This window comes from Tamandua tetradactyla, chromosome 24, assembly GCF_023851605.1.
Source record: "Tamandua tetradactyla isolate mTamTet1 chromosome 24, mTamTet1.pri, whole genome shotgun sequence".
Classification (NCBI taxonomy): Eukaryota; Metazoa; Chordata; class Mammalia; order Pilosa; family Myrmecophagidae; genus Tamandua; species Tamandua tetradactyla.
The window spans coordinates 17030776-17052987 of record NC_135350.1 but is presented as its reverse complement, the minus strand read 5'-3'; the positions used below and the strand labels follow the sequence as shown (position 1 = coordinate 17052987).

General features: G+C 38.6%; 1 pseudogene; it reads left to right on the top strand.

Moving 5' to 3' along the window:
• Nucleotides 1-1411: 1411 nt before the first annotated feature.
• Nucleotides 1412-22212, top strand: part of LOC143668592 (myosin regulatory light chain 12B pseudogene) — a 41406-nt pseudogene continuing 20605 nt past the window's right edge.

Sequence of the window (22212 nt, the reverse complement as noted above, 5' to 3'; positions counted from 1 at the left end):
TGGTACAGTACAAACACTGGTAGACACATCCTCCCAACAGCAAACAGATATCCTCCATGCCAGGGATGGTTGTCAATTATAGTAGCCCAGCATATGCAAATGGTATACCAGACCCTCGGTTTCACGCTTTATGAGAATCTTATTTAAGTTATTCCTGAGTTGAGAGTCATTTAAGCATTGCTGTCCATGGACACATTTGTTGTATAAGTTGGATAGCTTTAGGTCATCAGCCATGCTCAGTAGCAGGCTTGGTTTCAAGTGATTGACAAGAAACAACCAGCAATATCCTCTATTCCATCCACGGGCACAATTTTAGGATTAGCTGAATATAGTTTGAGCATTCCTGGACCTGTATGATGGGGCCTTGTGGGTCAATAAGTAAGCCTATGGCCCGTGAAGCCAGCAAAGATACTAAAACCCACAACCAGAATAAACATTGGTGAGGATCAGCTTCGAGGCTGCTACCTGCATCATGAGAGTTGAACCTGGCATTGCTTCGCCCTTGCTAAGAGATTACATAATGCTTCCTCTCAAGGCTTGTTGTATGTCATGTTTGCCAGTATGGGTGTTGTGCCTTGTTTGGATAAAAGCTTTCCTTCATCTCTAAAGGTGACCTGGACCTTTAGACACTGCTTTGTTTGAGAGCTAAAATCTCTACTTCCTGGTGGGTCCAGCAGTGATGAAGTTGTCCATGTAATTAATAGGGCAGTGGGAAAAGGCTTTATCCTCCCACCCTGTGGAAGATGACTCCATCTAGAGGTTGTCAATGTTTGTATTTGGAGTACAAATCACAGCCTGTAAATGATTTGGCCAGTGAAGCAATTCCTTTTTCTGTGCCCACTCCAGCAAGGCAGAGGTGCATAGGCCCAGACTGTCAGTTGATGGGGAAAGCTTGGGGGTCCTGAGTGGGTAGTCTTCAAGGGATCACCAGATATAGAGTGTGGGAATGAATTAAAGTGGTTTATCAGTACTGACGTTGAACAGTGACCTTAGTGTGGTGGGTAAAGTGTGTGTGGAAATGGGTGATGATGCAAGCTGGTTTCAAATGTGGAGTCCCTCACAAGGGACTTTGTGAGAAAATTATTTTCCTTCCATTGGCCTGACCCCCAACCCCCATTAGCCTTTTGGCTACCACCCAAGAATAGTAAAGATTTAGAGATTAGGCAACTAGCATCTCAGAGCATCCTGGAGGGTAAACTGGACCATTTCCTGCTCTGCCAACTGTGGAGAACCCAAATAGCCCTCTTGAGTAAGTGTGATGTTCAAGGCCAGGCCCCACAGTGACCTGTGCTGAAAATAGCATTGCTATCAGCGACATTATTGACTTACTTTTCATGTCAGATAATTTGTGGCTTTCCACTTAGCTAGAGGACGGGACAATGGGGATACCATCACCAGCATCTCACGATCCATGGGCAAGAGGTTGCACATGGGGGAAGCCACATCCTCCTGTAATTTGGAGAGGTCCTGTTTGTCAGGCTTAGACCTCTATGGTAGGTACTATTTCTATTTTATAAGTGAGGCTTCAGTGGCCATGCTGAGCTCCGGATGGGAATTATATCTCATCCATGGCATTTATGGGAATCTGTGTGTACAGCCTATGGGTTGTGGCCTCTGTTTTTAGAAGAGCCCAATAAATAGTCAGGTTTTGCCATGCTTAGTCCAAGGACACCAAGAGGTGTATTCAGAGGTAGCCAAGACCTCTAATTTAAAATCTGTTCCCAGTGGGATAGGGGCATGACTTAGGAAATGACTTATTGTGCCAATTCTAGGGCACATTGTTGGGGCTGTCCCCACTGGAAAGCAGCAGATGTACACATGATTTTTGTTTATGGACTTCAGGGAGAATGAGATGTGGATGTGTTATTCTAGAATATGAATAATATAAAAGATGTTGTGCAAGTCTTAGTGTTTAAGGTGAGCTTGTGTTTGATAGTGGTGGGAATCTGGCTGTCTTTAGAGGACTGGCTTATGTCCAGGAATTTGCCAGAGTTTGATGCTCCTTGTATTTTATAGGGTGCTATTGTCCAGCCCCATTTTTTGTAAATGATGTGTAAGTGCAGCTAAGTCCTCTTGGAGGCTCTCTTTAGAGTTGCCCCTTAATCAGATTTCAGCTTCATAGTTGTTTTAGTTTCCCAGGCTGCCCCAGCTAATACCATGAAATGGGTTGGCTTGAACAATGGGAATTTATTAGCTCACAGTTGTGAGTCCGAGAGTCCACATTAAAACATTACCAAAGCAATGCTTTCTTCCCAAAGACCAGCTGCTGACAATCCTTGGCTCCTCTGCCATATAGCAAGGCACAGAGCAGCATCTGCTGGTCTCTCCCTTCTCTTCAGGGTTTCAATGATTTCAGTTTTTTGCTTCTGTGGGTTTCTCTCTCTCTTTGTCTGAATTTTTATTCTTTTTTAAAGGACCCCAGTAAAAGGATTTAGGATGGGTAACTGAAGTAACCTCATCAAAAATCCTACTTGCAATGGGTTTATATTCACAGGAATGGATTAGATTTAAGAACATGTTTTTCTGGGGTACAGACAGTGGTTAGGAATTTTTCTTTTCTTTTCCTTTCTTCTCTCTCTTCCTTCTTCTTCTCCTTTTCCTCCTCCTTCTTCTCCCCCTTCTCCTCCTCCCCCTCTTTGTCCTCCTCCCCTCCCCCTCCTCTCTCTCTTTATCTCTAAGTATTGGCACTGAATAAAATATGTTGGCCAACTTGGTCACAATAAAGCAATTGCCCACACTCACCTGTATACCTTTTATTAATTAGATGATAGAAATAGGAGCTTTGATGGGCAGGACTTGTACATGAAGGTTGGTATGATTAATGGTTACTCGCCTTCGCTGGTAGAGGCTTTAAGAATTAGACAACTGGGGTTATTGTACGGGGCCATGGTAAGTATAATGAATTAATCCCTCTTTAAAGAGATCTTGGATTATAGGCCAGGGCCCCACTGTAATATTTGTCAGGTGATATTTCAGAGTTTATTACCTTGATTGCCTGGAGCAATTCCACAGGGGTCCCATTTGGCACAGCCCCCCAAGGGAGACAAAGATTTGATCTTGTTCCAAGTGATGTGTTAAAGCATAAATACCTATAGTGGGGAAAGTAAGAGCAAAAGGTACCACCACTAGAGGTAGCTGCTTAATAAAAATATTCCAGTAGTCACAACTTGGGGGTGGGGAGGAGGGCCTGGACCTTTGATATGAAGGAGGAGGAGGTGGGGGGCCACAGGGAGGGTCCATGTAGCCCCTGGTAAGGTGGCTGCCTGGGTCTGATAATCCAGGATCTTGACTTTGACATCAGTCTCCCTCCAAATAGCTCCACCATATCTATAACCTGGATTACATCAGCTTTGCTGATAAGGTTGAGCAAGATAGCCTGGTAAATTGGAGGAAAAGGGGATTCCCTGTAATAAAATTTTCAGTGACTCAGTGTCCAAGAGGGCTTCTCCAGGGCTGGAGATACATTTGGGTCTCTTGTCTGAATGCTCAAAGAAATGCTCTACCTATTTGCTTCACCTCAGTCTTTTTAAGTAAAGTCGGGCCTCATTAATTGTTTGCCAGTGGGATCTGCCCTAGCAGTGGTATAGGTTTTAGACTTTTTTTTTTAAGTCAATAGGGGTGGGGCTTGGAGTCTTCAGTGACATCAGCCAATAACTTCATTTCTTGACTTTTTTTTTTTTGCTGAGCATAAAAGGGGCAATTTGGACCTCCTATTAAAGACTCTTAGCAACTAATCTGCTCCTTTTCCTTATTCTACTGAACAAAATCTTTATCAAGGAGATATCAAAATGATATACCCATTTGTTTTAGTTTGCTAGCTGCCAGAATGCAATATACCAGAAACAGAATGGCCTTTATAAAGGGGAATTTAATAAATCGCTAGTTTACAGTTCTAAGGCTGAGAAAATGTCCTAATTAAAACAAGTTTATAGAAATGTTCAATCTAAGGCATACAGAGAAAGATACCTTGGTTCAAGAAGGCCAATGAAGTTCAAGGTTTCTCTCTCATGTGAGAAGGCACATAGCGAATATGGCATCATTGCTAGCTTTCTCTCCTGGTTTCCGGTTTTATGAAGCTCCCTAGGAGCGTTTTCCTTCTTCATCTCCAAAGGTCTCTGGCTCATGGACTCTCTGCTTCGTAGTGCGGCAGCATTCTCTGCTCTCTCCAAATCTCTCATTCTCCAAAATGTTTCCTCTTCTATAGGACTCTAGAAACTTATCAAGACCCACCCAAATGGGTGGAGACATGTCATCACCTAATCCAGTTTAACAACCACTCTTGATTAAATCATATCTACAGGGAGATGATCTGATTACAGTGTCAAACATACAGTATTGAATAGGTATCATTCTACCTTTATGAAATGGGATTTTGATTAAAACATGACTTTTCTAGGGTACATACATCCTTTCAAACCAGCACACCACTGTACCATTCCTACTTTAGTCAGGAGGTTCCTTACTTCTTCTATGGTCCTCCAAGTGGCTCCCTACCTTGAGGCTGTAACAGCCACAGAGGCAGAGGCTCTCTTCCATGTGATAGAAGTCCATGAAAGAAGGGGTAGAGGAGGGGTTGTAGAGGCCTCTTTGCCCTCACTTTCCTCCACTATATCATTGACCTTCTTATCCTGGTATGAGATTGCCACCTTGTTCCTTTTAAATATAGCAGAACCCTGGTTGTCATGAATAAATTTAGCATGGAGGCCACGAGGGTCCAGGAGTTAATGATGTACTTTGGATTCTTTGTCAAGGCCTGCTAATTGTCTCATCTCCTGTGGGTTATTAATAATTCAGACCCCAGTTTGAATACCCTTAGTAACCAGCCAGCCACTGCTTCTCCCTCTTGTTGAACAAAATCCTTAAGAATGCTTAGAATGTCTAGTCTGGTAAAATTTCTAATTTTGCTTTTAATGTCTTCCTCATCCAGGGTTTGCTTGATCTCGTAGGTCATTGATAGAAAAATCTGGTTGGGGGTAGGGGTGTTCCATCTACCCTGTCACATATTCTGCCACTTCTCTCTCCAGTCTGTCCCAATTGACCTTAAGGAGCTAGCATCCACAGCCAAGGACTGGACCCTTCACAACCCATGTGATGGTAAGAGTCTGGTGTCACCTTGGCCAAATGATCATCCCCAGTTGTCTGATCAGGCAAGCACTGGCCCAACCATTGCTACAAGGATATTTCATGGCTGGTTGATAAACTGTAAGGCTGGTGTATTAGATCATCAGTCAGTTGATTGCATCTGTGGCTTATTACATCTGTGACCAACTAAGGCATGTCTCCCACAATGAGATGATCCAATCAGTTGAAGGCTTTTAAGGAAGAAGAGAGACTCTCTCACTGCTTTTTCAGCCAGGGAGCCTCTCCTGTGGAGTTTTGTCCAGACCCTTCATCAGAGCCACCAGCTTCACAGCCTGCCCTATAGATTTTGAACTCTTCCATTCCCACGGCTGTCTGAGACACCTTTATAAATGTGTCTGCTCCTGTTGGTTCTATTCCTAATAGAACCCTGACTAAAACAGTGCACAGAAAGCCACTGCAGTGAAACAGCAGCAACATAAGTGTGGTAGATCCTTGTCTCCTTTTCATCATCAGGATGCTATATTTTCCAGATCAGGAGTGTTTCCCATCTCCAGCCCCCAGGGATGGTAGAATACCAGAGCAGACACAGCTCAGACAGAACTGAGCTACAGAGGCTCCCATCCTGATACTATGCCATCCTTGGGCCTCTCTTCTGGCCATTTGGCAGATGCAGCCAATGGCAGGCCTGTGAGTGCTTAGCCATGGGTGGCCGAAGACACACAGACCTGGGAATAGCCCCTCCTTATGTGGGCCTCTGTATCTTTTCAGGACAAAAGCCAATTAATTTATATAAAATTTACACCAGTCTTACCAGTTATAGACACCCATTGTCCCCCTTTATGTCCTACTAAGGGAGATAGCCAAAGTAAGCAGTCTCCAGGGAGCCTGCCCATGCCTCTCTGAGGTCCCTGGCTTTTACTGGATATGAGATTTCTTTTGGAGTGATGAAAATATTCTAAAATTAGCAGTGCTAATCTATGAACATTGCTGACAACTTGGCTTTTAATATCAGTTTTGCAGAATAAAGTGAGACTACTACGCTCTACATCCAAGCTATCATTCCAGTTTCTGCTTGAACCTCTACTGCCTTAACTCCTTCCATCATTTTTATGCTCGAATAGGATCATACAAGTCATTGTTCCCAGAATGTACTATGCTTCCTCATCCCTCTACCATTTCTTAATCTATTTTTATTTATCTTTCAACATTTACATGTGGTTGTCTCTGCTGTGAAGCCTTTTCTTTCCCACAGCTGAGTTACTTATTCCCTCCTCCTATGGTTCTTCATACTCATCTCTCTGATGCCATGTGCTCACCATTGCTTTATGTCTGTCTCCTTGATTAGGCTGAGTTCCAAGAGGGCATGAAAGGTGCCTTCTTTTATTTGTTCCCTTTTCAATAGTTTGATTGCACTAAGGTCCCCAATTCTTCAATCCTTGTATCCATATCTTTTGCCATATATAACTTTGCAGGGCCTTCCCACCACCTGGATTTAACCCTGGGTTCAGTCAGTGACTTGCTTTTTCAATAGAATGTGAGCATACACGAAACAAACAGAAAATTGAAGTGGGTTTATGCACTGGGGGTTGAACTTTTGCATTTTTGTCATTGCCATGAGAAGAGTATGATGCTGTCTCTCCAGTTGCTCTTGACCATGCCAGCTAAATCAGCTGAAGGCCAGCCAGTCTCAGATGTATGAGCAACACACAGCCAACATTAGCAGAGCTTCATAGCTGACAACTCCAGATGCATGAACAATAAAGTTTTATTATTGTGTACTTCTGAGTTTTTTTTTTTTTTTGGTTTTGTTATGTAATATCATTGTAGGAATAAATACTAATAAACCTCCTCCATGCTCAGAGCAGCATTTAACACACTCAAAAAAATGAAGTCTTACGACAACAGCATCTCTGAAAGTACTTATACTTCGTAAGTGATACAATGCTGAACATAAATGTAGTTTCATTTTATATTATTTTGAACTGAACATTGGATATCCAGATAGAAATATTCAGTAAGTGGTTAGATAAATAGAACTAAAGAGCATGTTAGAGAAAAGAAGATTTAGAGATATGATTTGGAAGCTTTATTCATAAATGTGAAGCCTCAAAATTATGATAACTGTATTTATTGAGCACATATTTATGTCTGGCACAATATAAACACTGGAAATGAAGTGTTAAACAGCATAGACACGATCTTTGTCTTCATGAAGAGACACAGAAAAAAGTTTTAAATGAACACAAATAAAATAAATTGCAATTAGTACTGTAGAAGAAATAAATAAATGGCTGAGCAGGAGAAAAATAGAAGGGACAGGGCAATTAGAGAAGGCTACTTCAACATGATAACATTTAATCTGAGAAATCCCGAATGAGGAAGAGAAGTCGCCTGCAAGTACAGAGGGCAGATATTCCATGCATTGGGAACAGCATGTGCAAAGTCCCCAGAATAGAAATAAGCTTGGTGTGTATGAAAGAACCACATATCTGGAGCATAATCTGTGAGAGGGTAAATGGAGCAAGATGATGTTGGAGAAATAGGCAAGGCACATGCCATCAGCCATTAAAGAAAGTCAGGAGTTTGTGGCCATTATCAATAAAAAAGAAAATGACAAGTGCTGGAGAGGATGTGGAGAAAGAGGCACATTTATACACTGTTGGTGGGAATGTCAAATGGGACAACTGCTGAAGAAGGCAGTTTGTCGGCTCCTCAGAAGCTATATATATAGAATTGCCATATGACCCGGCAATACCGTTGTTAGGTATCTACTCAGAGAACATGAGGGCAAGGACATAAATGGACAGGGCACACAATGTTTATAGCAGCATTATTTACAATTGCAAAGAGATAGAAACAGCCAAAATGTTCATCAACAGACGAGTGGCTAAACAAACTGTGGTATATACATACGATGGAATATTATGCAGCTGTAAGACAGAATAAAGTTATGAAGTATGTAATAACATGGATGGACCTTGAGGACGTTATGCTAACTGAGATTAGCCAAAAACAAAAGGACAAATACTGTATGGTCTCACTGAGAGATATGAACTGACATTAGTGAATAAATTTGGAATATTTCGTTGGTAACAGAGACCATCAGGAGATAGAAATAGGGTAAGATATTGGGTAATTGGAGCTGAAGGGATACAGATTGTGCAACAGGACTGAATATAAAAACTCAGAAATGGACAGCACAATACTACCTAACCATAATACAATTATGTTAAAACACTGAATGAAGATGAATGTGAGAATGATAGAGGGAGGAGGGCTGGGGGCACAAATGAAAGCAGAAAGAAAGATAGATGATAAAGATTGAGATAGTATAATCTAGGAATGCCTAGAGTGTATAATGATAGTGACTAAATGTACAAATTTTAAAAATGTTTTTGCATGAGGAAGAACAAAGGAATGTCATTACTGCAGGGTGTTGAAAATAGATGGTAATTAATATTTTAAAATTTTAACTTACGTGTGAGACTAAAGCAAAAAAATGTCTATTTGCAACAAAATTTATACTTTGACCAGTGCATTTCCGAATATACCTTATGTAGACAGCTTAATTGAACACCATAAGTACATGGAACCTTGAGTAGGACAGGAGATTTTGTTGGTTAGTCCAGAGTGATGCCCCAATAAATCCCAGAGTGATTTGAACAGTGAGTAAAAAAGTATTTGCAAAGTCCCCTTTGGGGAATGGTGAGAACGGGGTGAAAATTCAACTTCCCCAAGCTGAATTCTTGATATTCTCACAAGCAGTGGGGACAACCAAAGCAATAGGCTGAGCCCCCAATCTTGGAGTTTGTTCATATGAAACTTGACCCCACAAAGGATAGGTCAAGCCTACTTAAAATTAGGCCTAAGAGTCACCCCCAAGAGAACCTCTTTTGTTGCTCAGATTTGGCTCTCTCTCCAGCCAACACAACAAGCAAACTCACTGCCCTCCCCCTGTCTATGTGGGACATGACTCCCAGGGGTGTGGACCTTCCTGGCAACATGGGACAGAAATCCTAGAATGAGCTGAGACAGCATCAAGGGATTGAGAAAACCTCCTCGACCAAAAGGGGGAAGAGCAACATGAGACAAGATAAAGCGTCAATGGCTGAGAGATTCCAAACAGAGTCGAGAGGTTATCCTGGAGGATATTCTTACTCATTAAGTAGATATCACATTGGTATTCAAGATGTAATGGAGAGGCTGGAGGGAACTGCCTGAAAATGTAGAGCTGTGTTCCAGTAGCCATGTCTCTTGAAGATGACTGTATAATGATATAGCTTTCACAATGTGACTGTGTGATTGTGAAAACCTTGTGTCTGATGCTCCTTTTATCTACCTTATCAACAGATGAGTAAAACATATGGAATAAAAATAAATAATAGGGGGAACAAATGTTAAAATAAATTTAGATTGAAATGCTAGTGATCAATGAAAGGGAGAGGCAAGGGGTATGGTATGTATGAATTTTTTTCTGTTGTCTTTTTATTTCTTTTTCTGAATTGATGCAAATGTCCTAAGAAATGATCATGATGATGAATATGCAACTATATGATGATATTGTGAATTACTGATTATATACATAGAACAGAATGATCATAAGTTAAGAATGTTTGCATTTGTTTGTTATATTTTTTTAAAAAAATTAAAAACTGATTAAAAAAGAAAAAAATATTATTTCGATTGTCCCTTTTCTACTGATTTTCATTAATGACAACTGGGACCCTCCATAACTTTCTGGTCTTGCAAAAATGGGGAAATTTGGGTGGTAGTTGGTGATAGTCTGGCCTCTGCTGAAACCTTGGGAAGGTATGGTTTATTGGGACTGTCTTTTCAAAGTGGGGCACTTAGACCTCAACATCTCAAAGATAATAAAAAACTCTACTCAACATCCTGTCATAGATGTATGTCCCCTCAATGAAAAAACTGAAGTTCAGACATGTGAAGCAATGTATCCAGAATCACACAGCTAGTAACCAGAAGAGCTGGGGTGTCCATCCTACACTGTCTGACACAAAAGCCTCTATTCTTAATCACGCTGTTACGTTGGTATTTAAAAGAGGTACATTCTCTTGGTAAGAATGTGAAGGAAAAATCGTAGAGGATTGATAGTTATGCTATAACCCACACATGTTCAATATTCCTTTTCTCCACTTCATCCTGCCCCACGGGCTATATTATTCATTCAGATTACCTTGACCTTAAGACACTGAAATCTTTGAAAATGAAGTGAAACATCTCTGAAATTTTTCACTGGATTTTTTTTAAAAAAGCATTTCAGTCATTCACTCTCTAAAAAATCTGAGAGGTGGATGGGAAGTTCCTATTTTCCAACAAAAGAAGCTCAAACATCGAGTAATGCTGAGATTGACTATGCAGAACCGAAGACACTGCGCCACTGGAAGAATGGAGCTTCTTAAAAAATTTCTAAGGCTAGGCCCTTTAGGATCCCTATTAAATTTCTAATGCCTTGTCTCTAGGCATTCTACTTACACCTGTCAATTTTATCTATTTTCAGAAACTCATTTTCATTTTAAAAGCAATGAGGGAGGATTCTAGTATCAAAATAATTTTAGTTATTTTCTCTAACTTTGAAAAGTATAGCATTTCTTTGTCTTGAGAAAAAGTATGATTCTATGTGCTCTTAAGCCCATCCACAACTTTCTTTCTGGAAACCATGTTTTGAATGTTCTGATTTGAAGATGACATTAAAAAGAAAAGAACTATAAGAGTAAGTGATTACAGTCAGCATTCCCATAATTTGTGATGTTTTAATTTTTAATCCCATTGTAGCAGAAAACAGTACTTTCTGTTTCAAATTCAGCCAATTGAATAGTGACCTAATGTGCAAATTGACAGTGATTGTCAAAAAATTTCCACTGGATCAATGAAGTAACAAGGGGTGATTTTCTTTCAATTTAATCTCTCCTTTGCAAGCTCTGTCAATCACACCACTATGATTCCCCCAGAAATAGGTGGGAAAGTCTTTGTCTTCCTCTCCCCTATCCCCAGCGTTTGTTTTAAGGAAAGTCAGTCTGAATTATGGCCATAGATCTAACAGGATTTTAAAAACAAAAACCAAAAAAATAAAAACCCTTTGTATAGTGCCCTAAAATCATTTGAGTGTTGAATAATGTTTGTATATTCTTATCATTCCTGCTGTTTTAGTGACATTACCACTTAGATCTCATTAAAGTAATATAATAACTAAGCACTGAGTACCCTCTAGCCAGCATTCGAAGCCTTATTCCTGAATTAATTATTTAAAACCAAAGTATTCATTTTTTCAATTTTATAGTGTAACAGAAGCCAGAGTCCTGGATTCTAGCCTAGGGTTGCTACTAATATGTTTTGTAAACTAAGGCAAATCACTTAACTTTTCTGAATTTTGCTTTTCCCAGTAGGGAAATTGAGGGAAATGGACTAGATATTTCTAAGGTTATTTCAAACTTTAGAATTACAATTCTAACATTATAGAAAGTGTTCATCCAAGTTCAGTCTCAGAAATTACAAGAGTTTGGCATGTTTTAGCTGTAGTAAATTGCTGTGCCTAAGATTAATGAACATGTATCCAGAATAGGTTTATGGAGGAAATCCTGATTCCCACAAGGAATAATTCATTCAGTCTAAATTGATATCAATGTCTCTTAAACAGAAGGGGAAAGGGGGATATCCTCCATGTTGGAAACAATGGAAGGGAACAGACATACAAATGATTTCTTGGGCTTATCTCCCCACTCCTGGGTTTGGCCTCTTTCCCTCTTTCCCAACCATCTCCCATCAACACCATACTGATATAGGAGATCTGTCCGCTGCTGGGAGTTAGTGGCAGGACTGGGGTTTTGCAGATGACCTCACCTTGTTTTGAATTTCTGTTTTCCATCTGCTTTTGGCAAACATTGCTGCATTTTAAATAAGTCAATCTACTTTTAATATAATTGATGAGCATTCCATTCTTTTTCCAGTGCAACGCTGAGATTGTTTTATATTGAGGAACAAGGAAGCCTGGCTTCCTTCCCCATAAAGTCTCACTGGTCCCTGCTGCCATTCATAATGAGAAACCTGATCTAATTCCTTCTTTTTCCCCACTTAGGTGGCATGAACATTTTCTGTGGCCTCTTTTCTTACTGTGCAGAATTTTTTTTTTGAGTCCTATTCCTCTTCACTGTAAAATCAAAATGAGTATGGGCCATGGAGCCCTTTACCAATTCCCTTCAGAGAACCAATTGCACTGGGGGCTGGCATGGGCCAAGCAAGTTAGTTCTTCCATTTGAAGATCTTCCTGGCCCATCTGCTCCTCCCTCCAAGGCTCCTATACCTGCTAGGTAAAAGAAAACCAGTGTCACCCGAGCCTATTATCTCCCTCCTTGATGTCTGACCTTAGCTCCCACGTCATTTTCTTTTTCTTTCCCTTCGAAGACTAAGATCTTCAAGGTGGGAGTATACAGCCACTCTGATTGGCTGTGGTACCTGGAGTATATTGTTTGAGAGGTGAATCTGGGATTAGCAGGGAAGAGTGCTGTGTTCTCTAAAAGCCTGAATCAACAAATTTATTAGTACTTACTTAATCCCCAGATAGACTTGGTCCCTTTCTTTACATACAAACTGTTTAAGAATTCTATCTTTTCTATATATCTGTAACATTTTTTTGTACTTACATTTAGATAGTTTTCCTGCCCTCCTTTACCGCAACTCCAAACCCAAGCTAATTAGACTTGAAGCTTTGTTGGGACAGTGATCATATGTCATTTTTATTTATTTATTTTTTTTGGTGTGGTGTATGGTAGGGGTGCACTTCATTCTGTTTGCTTGTGACTATCTCATTACTGCAGGACCATTTGTGGATTTTTTGGGAGGATGTACATAGTCTGGGAATCGAAACTGGGTGTCTCACATGGCAGGCAAGAATTCCACCACTCAACTACCTTTGCACCCCCATATGTTATTCTTTATTTATTTATTTATTTTTGGCATGGGCAGGCTCCAGGAACAGAACCTGGGTCTCTAGCATGGCAGGCAAGAATTTTGCCACTGAGCCACCATTGCATCGCCCCAAGTGCTAGTTTACCTTCTAATAGCTCTCAAATCCATCTGTGCTTCTTCCTTCAGTCTGGAAGACTTCCTTTCTTTTCTCTTCCTGGTAAAATCCCACTTATCTTTCAAGTGACCTCAGCTGCGAAAAGGTTTCTTTCACCTTTTAGCCCCTACTCAGGTTAAGTGCCTCTTCCAAGAGCTTCCATCCAATCCTAGGCTGATATGTCTCCAAGCACTTTATTCTACTCTCATTGTTTGTGCTATCCAGCTCTCTCTCAGACCCTGAGCTCCTTGAAAGCAGAAGTAGAGCACCTGACAATATAATAGATACTCAATTAATAGTTTTGAATGGATTAATAAAATCATCTACTCTAAGAGGTGGAACTCAGTGCAAAGCTCAAATATTTTATCACTCAAATATTTTATCACCCAAAGTATTCCAAGACTAAATTATGGCTTTGACAGTTCATTAGACAAAGTTTTAACATAAATAATGAAATGTTTCCTTAGGAAATGCACTACCATGGGTTTGATTACTTCACATTCGATTTTCATTATCGCACTTGTTTTCACTGGGGAACATTATTCCTTCTTTTCTCCGGAGGTCATGCAATGAGTAACTTTATGCTATTATGATAAACTTACATAGTTTACAGGAAGAAAATTCTAGTTAAGAATTCAAGAAGGGGTGGGCCACAGTGGCTCAGCAGGCAAGAATGCTTGCCTGCCATGCCAGAGGACCCAGGTTTGATTCCCGGTGCCTGCCCATGTTTTTAAAAAAGAAAGAATTCAAGAAGCCCAAATTAAAAGTTTTATAATCCACAGGGATAACATTTCTCAGAGGGAATATGTTAGATTTCTGTGTATTCATTAGTTTTTCTGATCCAAAGAATACTGTTTGCTCTGAGTAGTGACTATTTTCTGTAAAATCATTTGCATACTGAAAAATATACATGTGAAAGGCAAAGAAGACCTGAGAAACAATCCCTTCTTTCCACATTTGAATCACTGTTCTCAGGTTTTGCTTTATGGATGATCTTATTTTAATTCCATTTTAGGGATTATTTAGTTAAATAGTGTGTATACTTAAAGACAAAACATATGATCAGGAAACATAAAGCAATTTTCTGTACGTGTTTTTACTTTTAGTTTCTTTCTTTTGTAAAGTAAGCAAATGACATCAACTGGGAAAATTGAAAGAAAAAATAGATGTGTAAAGTTTATTTGGGTCTTTGCTCTGGTTCATAGGATGTTCTCTGTTTTTTGTTTTTTAATTTGGTTCAGATTTGAAGCAAATTGCACTTCTAAAATGCAAACAACATACACAAAAAATCACTTACATGTGCTTGCTCTTTAAAAATTTCTTCATGTTTTGTCTAAAGGGTAAAAAAGCTGATGAGATTGGTAATTTATATTTTGCATACTATAAAAATGTGACTTTTAACCTCAAATATAATCTAACATTCTAATTTATTTTAAATCACTACTTGGGTTTTCTTTCCCACACCCTCACATAAAAAGTAACATGATACATGCTTTTTTGTGGTTTGAGTTTTATTTTGGCTTAAGTCCAAAGGCTAGTTAGTCATAGAAAGCCTCTTAGAATTGTTGATGTTCAAAATCCTTGAGGGGAATTTTTTAAATTAAGAAATAATATTATTAGCCTATTGGTTCAAATAATAATTTTCAAAAATATCAGTATATTGTGCTCAATAGATAGTTTCTTTTCTCTCTTCACATATTGTGATGGTTAATTTCATATATCAGCTTGGCCAGGTTAATGACGTCTAAGCAAGCCTGGCCTGATTGTTATTGTGGGGATATTTCATGGCTTTAAGTCATAGCCAATTGATTTTATTCATGGCTGATTATATCTACAGCCAACAAAGGAGATTGGCTTCAGCAATAAGAGACATTTCATCTGATCAGTTAAAGTTCTAAAAGGTAAAATTGATGACTTCAGAAGTTAAAAAGAAGAATCTCTGTTTCTAATTCAGTCAGCCAGCTTCCCCTGGGGAATTCATCGAAACCTCTATTGGAGTTCCCAACTTGCAGCCTTCCTTTTTATATATATGGAGAACCCTCACTAATTCAGATTTTGGTACTGAAAGAAGTTATTGAGAAACAGAATCTTAAGGATGAGATTTCTTAGTTGGTCTGGGGATTTTGAAATTGGTTCTCAAAACTGAATAGAGTAAAAGCCATTAATGACTCTATTTCCAATGATCGAAGTGGCACTGAAAGCCCATGGTATGAACTGGCAATAAAGATACGCAAAATATCACCAGTGTATACTGCTACTCTAATGCTTATAAGAGGCAAGGCTCTGGGTGACAGTGCACTGGATATCTTAACAAAATTTTGTGCAGTTAAAAAATATGATGGTATTGATTTCTTGTTCCAAAATATGCTGGATGCAGTTGTTAAAGAAAAAGATAGTTCACGGCTTCAAATTCCCAGCTCAAGGGCTGCAAGAAGGACATGAAAGTTTCTATGTGTGCCCTAAAGGAAACTCATTTCTTATAGCTGCAGACTTTAGATTTCTGAAAACCAGACTAGTAAAGTTTCATTGTGTGACTGGCTGAATTACAATGTTAATTCAATTCCCAACCTTGCAGGAAGTCTACTGTTAAAGTGAGGGCATTGATGGGGAAGGACTCTCACAATAGGTCCAAAGGGTCCCTGAATCCATTTATGGTTATTTTCCTATTTCCAGAATGCATAATTGGAATAGAAATTTTTAGCCATGGGTAGAATCCTCACAATGGTTTCCTTACTTGTATAATGAGGGATATTATGGTAGGAAAGGCCAAGTGGAAGCCAATAAAACTGCCATTACCTATCAAACCAGTGAACTAAAAGCAATAGTGATTTCCTAGTGGGATTGCAGAGATTAATTAGGATTTGAAGGATGCTGATTCTCACCTCAACCTCATTCAGTTCTCCTATTTGGTCTCTGCAGAAATCAGATGGATTATGGAACATGACAGTGGATTATCATAAGCTTAACCAGGTAGTGACTCCAATCATAGCTGCAGTTTCACATGTGGTATCATTAAGCAATGATAAAATCAAATCCTTTGTACCTTGTATGCAGCTATTGATGTAGAAAATGCTTTTTACTCAATACCTGTTAGTAAAGACCACCAGAAAGAATTTGCTTTTGGTTGGAAAAGCCAGTTATACACCTTTACTGTCTTACCTCAGGAATAATGTCAACTTTTAGCCCTATGCCATAATTTAGTCTGCAGAATTTTGATTGCCTTTCCCTTCCATAAGACATAACATTGGTCCATTTTATTGATAACATTATATTGACTGGACTTAGTGGGCAAGAAGTAGAAACCAAATTAAACTAATTGGTGGGAATTTCCATGTCAGAGGGTAGACGATACATATAACAGAAATTCAGGGATCTTGCACTTCAGTGAAATTTCTAGTCATTCAGTGGTGTGGGACATATCATGATATGCCTTCAAAGGTGAAAGATAAGCTGTTGCATTTGGCTCCTCCTACAACCAAAAAAAGAGGCACAATGTCTAGTTGTTCTCTTCGGATTTTGGAGGCAACATATTCCTCATCTGGGTGTCCTACTTTGGCCTATTCACTGAGTGACCCAAAAGTCTACTAATTTTGAGTAGGGCCTAAAATAAGAGGTCATTCTTCAATAGGCCCAACTTCTATGCAAACTGTTCTGCCACTCTGGCTATATTATCCAGCAGATTCTGGATGGTGCTAGAAGTTTCAGTGGCAAATAGGAATGCTATTTGGAGTTTTGGGAGGCCCCTCTAAAGGAATCACAGCACAGATCATTAGGATTTGGAACAAAACCCGGCCATTCTCTGAAGATAGCTTCTCTCCTTTTGGAAAACAGCTTTTGGGTAGCTACTGAGCCTTAGAAGTGAATGAACACCTATCTATGGGCCAGCAGATTACCATGAAAACAGAGTTGCCAATCATGAGTTGAATGTTGTCTGATCCACCAAGCCATAAAGTCTGACATGCAAATCAGCACTTCATCCTCAAATGGAAGTGGTATGTATGAGATTGGCCTTAAGAAGATCCTGAAGTCACAAATAGGTCAATTGCACTAAATAATGGCCCAAATGCCCCTGGCCCCAATTCTTGCAACATTATCTTCTGTTTCCCTGCTTATGGCTCTGGCCTCTTGGGGACTTCCTAATGATCAGTTGATTGAGGAAAATAAAATTTGACCTGATTTAGACAGTTCAGCACAATATACAGGTGCTACCCAAAACTGAAAAGGGTAACACCACAACCCTTTTGGGATACTCCTGAATGACAGTGTTGAAGGGAAATCCTCTCAGTGGGCAGAACTTCAAGCACTGCACCTGGAGGTACCTTTGTATACTGACTCATGGGTTGTGGCCAATGGTTCAGGTGAATGGTCAGGGATTTAGAAGGGATGAGATTGGAAAATTGGTGACAAAGGGGTCTGGGGGAGAGGTATGTGGATATATGTTTCTTTTTTTATCCTTTCTCCCCCCCATTATGATTTATTTGCTTTTTACTCATCTGTTCATACCCTGGATAAAAAGAGCACCAGACACAGGGTTTTCGCAACCTGCCAATAGCAGAGACTCATACTCAGTTCCCAGCATGGCACCATTCTCTGAAATGATCAGCATACTACATTGTGGCACATTGATTACAGTGAACCACTTCTATCATGGAAGGGGCAGCATTTTGTTCGTACTGGAATAGACACATAATCTGGATACAGATTTGCCTTCCTTGTATGCAATGCTTCTGCCAAAGTTACTATCTGTGGAAATCAGAACGCCTTATCCACCGTTATTTTATTCCACACAGTATGGCTTTTGATCAAGGAATTCACTTCAAAGAAAGCAGTGTGAGAATGGGCACATGCTCATGGAATTCACTGGTTTTACCATGCTCCCCATCACCTTGGAGCAGCTGGATTGATAGATTGGTGGAATAGCATTTTGAAAATTCAGTGATAGTGCTAACTAGGTAGAAATTCCTTGCAGGGCTGGAACAATGTTCTCTAGGAGGCTGTATTTGCTCTAAATTAGCATTCACCCTATGGTGCTGTTTTTCCTATAGCCAGGATTCACAGTCCAGGATTCAAGGGTGGAAATGGAAATGCTACCACTCACTCTTATCCCTAGTGAGCCCTAGAAAAATTTTTGCTTACTGTCCCTGCAACCTTAAGCTCCACTGGTAAGTCTTCATTCTAAAAGGAGGAGTGTTTCCATCAGGAACCACAACAATGATTTCATTGTACTGGAAGTTAAGACTTCTACCCACCCAGTTTGGGAAACTGATATCTCTGAATCACCAGGCAAAAATAGGAAGTTATTGTACTAGCTGCAGTGACTGATCCTGATTATCAAGGTGAAATAAGATTGTTTCTACATATGGAAGTAAAGAAGAGTTCTTCTGGAATGCAGAAGAGTTTCACATGCCCTGTGATTAAAGTCAATGAAAACCTGCAGCAACCCAACTCCAGGCAGAACATTCAGGAATGAAGCTTTCTGTCACACCACCAGAAAAGGAACCATTACCAGCTAATATGCTTGCTGAGGGTTAAAGGAATGGGTTGTAGGAAAAGGTAGTTATAAGCATGAGCTATGAGCCATGTGACCAGTTGCATAAATGAGGACTGTAATGGTGATTGTAGTGGTTATGAGTATTTCTTCTTTGTTTTATTACTAATATGTTTGTATATATACATATATAAAGCAACTATCTTGTTTTCTTCCTTGTCTCAACCCCTTATCATATAAAGTTGTATTAACTTTATGTCATAGGATTCAAGTTATAGGATATCAAATTTTAGAGTAAAAATTACCCCAAAACTTGCATATTCTTCAGGTGAAAGAATTAGTGTGCTTATATATATATCTCCTCTTAGTTCTGTCTCTGGAGAACCCTGTTTGTTAAAACTATTGGAGAAATTATTTTATTGTAAAATGGCTTCATTTTTGGGGGGTGGGGTGCATGGTCCAGGAAATGATAAAATGTCTTCTTTAATGTAATGTAAAATGTCTTTTTTTCATGTTAGAACAACAACTTGTAAAATGTGACTGTAAAGTGTTAAAAGAAAGAACTCTCATTTTGCCCTAAGAGCATTAATAAGTGGCTTCACTTTCAGGGATGGTCTGTTAAAAGGGTGTAGACTAGTAGGAATAATCAAACTCATCAAATAACTTAAATGCATAGGCCATCTCGGCAATAACTGAGACACTGAATAGGGATTTTTATGTTGCCTTGGATCTCCTGTTGTAGTGGAATATTTGTGGAATAATTTTGCAAACAAGAGGCATGGATATCTTATTCTTTACAGCAAGTGAATAAATTAACAAGCTGAATATGTGAATGAAAATTTACTTTTCATTATTAATTTTATCTTATAAAATTTTGTTTACTCCAAACTTCAATATGTGGAAAATAAGGCAGGAGATTATGTCTGGAAGGTCTTCTAATTAAAGACTGGATCCAAAGTCATACCTTTGAAGACAATACATGAAAAATTCTGAAAAGTCCTTTAAATTAAGCCAATGAATTTAATCAAGTTGATGGGATTCCTGCCATTAGGTACAACATCTTTGAATGGCCCACAACCACAAAATGTGAGATTCCTAGGATTGAGTCCCAAAACTTTGAAAATGTTTGCAGGCTGTTGCTTTGATTTTTTTTGGAATGTTGTGAGGCAGATCAGTTTTAGAGCAACAATTTTTCCCCTGGGGTCTGAATTTATTTTTTTTGACAAATGTCTCTAAATCAAAGGAAAAATTTTAATTAGCAATTTCGAAAAATTATATGAGGTCATGCTTTAGGGGAGGAAATGCTAATGCACAACACTCCTAACCATTTATGTACTTACAACATATTTTGGGAAATCATGGGGAGATTAATAAAAAGGAGAAGTAAATTTTCTGGGGTTCACAGCCATAGCTGCTCACTTAGTGTAGGAGAGACAATAAGTATGTTTAACATTTTTGATTTGGAGAATCTTATAGCGCCTTATGGTAAATTTAGTTGACTCACCCATTCAGCCTGTAATCACCTAGACAACATCCTTAAGAGAATATTATCCATGACAGTGTTCTTCTTTCTGCTTTTTTCTAGATTGATCCAACTCTGCCCCTATGTAATTTTCATTACAAATTTCATATGGGATTTCATGAGTTTGGAAGAGTTTGAGGTGAACATTAATTAATTTCCTCCTGGCATAAGGACATATGAAATCTATTTATTTACCCACTTCCTAAATGAGGATAATGGTTCACAAGGTGCTTTTGTATCATGGAGCTCTCGGACCTGCCCTGGATAAACCCGTTGACACAGAAGATATATTTCCCTGAGAGCTGGAACTGTTTTGGGAGAACAACTCAAATGCAAGTGCCTGCACATCTTATGATGGGAAGAGGTGAAAGAGTGGAAGGTCAGAGGAGGGAGTATTTTGCCCCTTCATGATCTCAGCGCCTCCCTGTCGTCTTGTGGGGCATTGTTAAGGTTCATTTTGTAATTTGAGCAACCTGACCCAGTCTCATTTAACTCTCACCATTAGAAATGTCTTTCATATTGCCATTGTATATGTCCCTTCTGTAATTTAACATTTTAAGCCAATTTCCTCTTGTTTGGTTCTCAACAGAGATGAAGAATAGCTAATTAGCAGTTTTTGTGTAATGATTCATTAGATTTCCTCTTCTATACTAAACAATAGTGTGTGATTTTGCTTTCGTTTATTTCTTGACCTGAAGAAATTTCCTGCTTATTTCATAAGGGTGGTGAAAGGATTCATCAATTAGTATCCATAGAATTCCTTAATCTCCATAGAAGAAAGTTATTACATATAAATATAAAATTTCACTGGGCAAAGGAATTGAGTTGAGAGTGTCTCTTTTTACCATTCCGTGTTTGTTAGATATCAAAGTTATGGACCCTATTTTTCTTTTTCCAAATAATACTCTCTAGACAGTGGAAATGGTATATTAAACAAGAGAAAGATAAAGTCTATAGTTCTCCAATCCCCCAAAGGTTAACATCCATATGGATTTCAATAATATTTTAAATGATACACCATTTTTTTCCTCTTAGGAACAATGCAGTTTTATTTCTCCAATAGTATAACAAATGTTATCTTTGATACACAAAATCGGAAACATGTGCTTTAGGGTTAAGAGTATTGCAGTTCTATAAGTTCAGCTCCAAAGATTCCATATAAAGCTTAGTTAATTTAAAACCAAATAGAAGCAGCTGTTGTAAGGAATTCACTATATAAACTCTCATGCAAGGCTATATTATATTTCTTTTATTAATTTTAATTTTGTGTTTTCAGAGAAAGAATTCATAAAGAAATAAAATAAAACTTAGTTTTGTTCTGCAGCCAGATCAAAATAGATAGTTCATGAAATCATGAAATTCAATTATGATCTGTTCTCCCCTTTTTTTAAAAAAAAAAAAAGGAGTACAGATCGGATTTTTTTTTCAGCAATGAGGGTTATTAAAAATTCTTTTTTTCTTTACAATGGATTACAAAATGAATTAAATATTGAGAATTATATTTCAAATCTTGAGAGTCTAAGATTGCTTTCAAGGTATATAGTTCTTATAGATTTAGCAAATTCTGCCCCAGTACATGTAGCTCTGAACTTAATTACAAACACAATAATGGTTCGTAATAGTGGCAAATTATTTGTACAATTCATCATCCAGACTCTGAAAGTGGATTGGTACCAACATTTTTTTTATTTCAAGTTAAGAGAGCTTTAAGATCACTCCCTCTTACATTTTTCTTTTTAACAGATTTTTACCTTGAAATACTGGAATCAGGATATTAGCTCTCTCATATTTTTAGAGTTTATGCAATAAACATGTATTTCTTTTATTACTAGAAAATCTAAACAATAAAATTGCTTTATCGTTATAGAGAATCTATTTTTGAGTGAATCATTTGATTACTGTGGGGGCCAAAAATTGAATTAGCTATATATATACACATATGATTGATTTTTTTTTTGTTTGGCAGGCATCAGGAAATGAATCTGGGTCTCTGGCATGGCAGGCAAGAATTCTTCCACTGCGCCACCATCACTATATGATTGA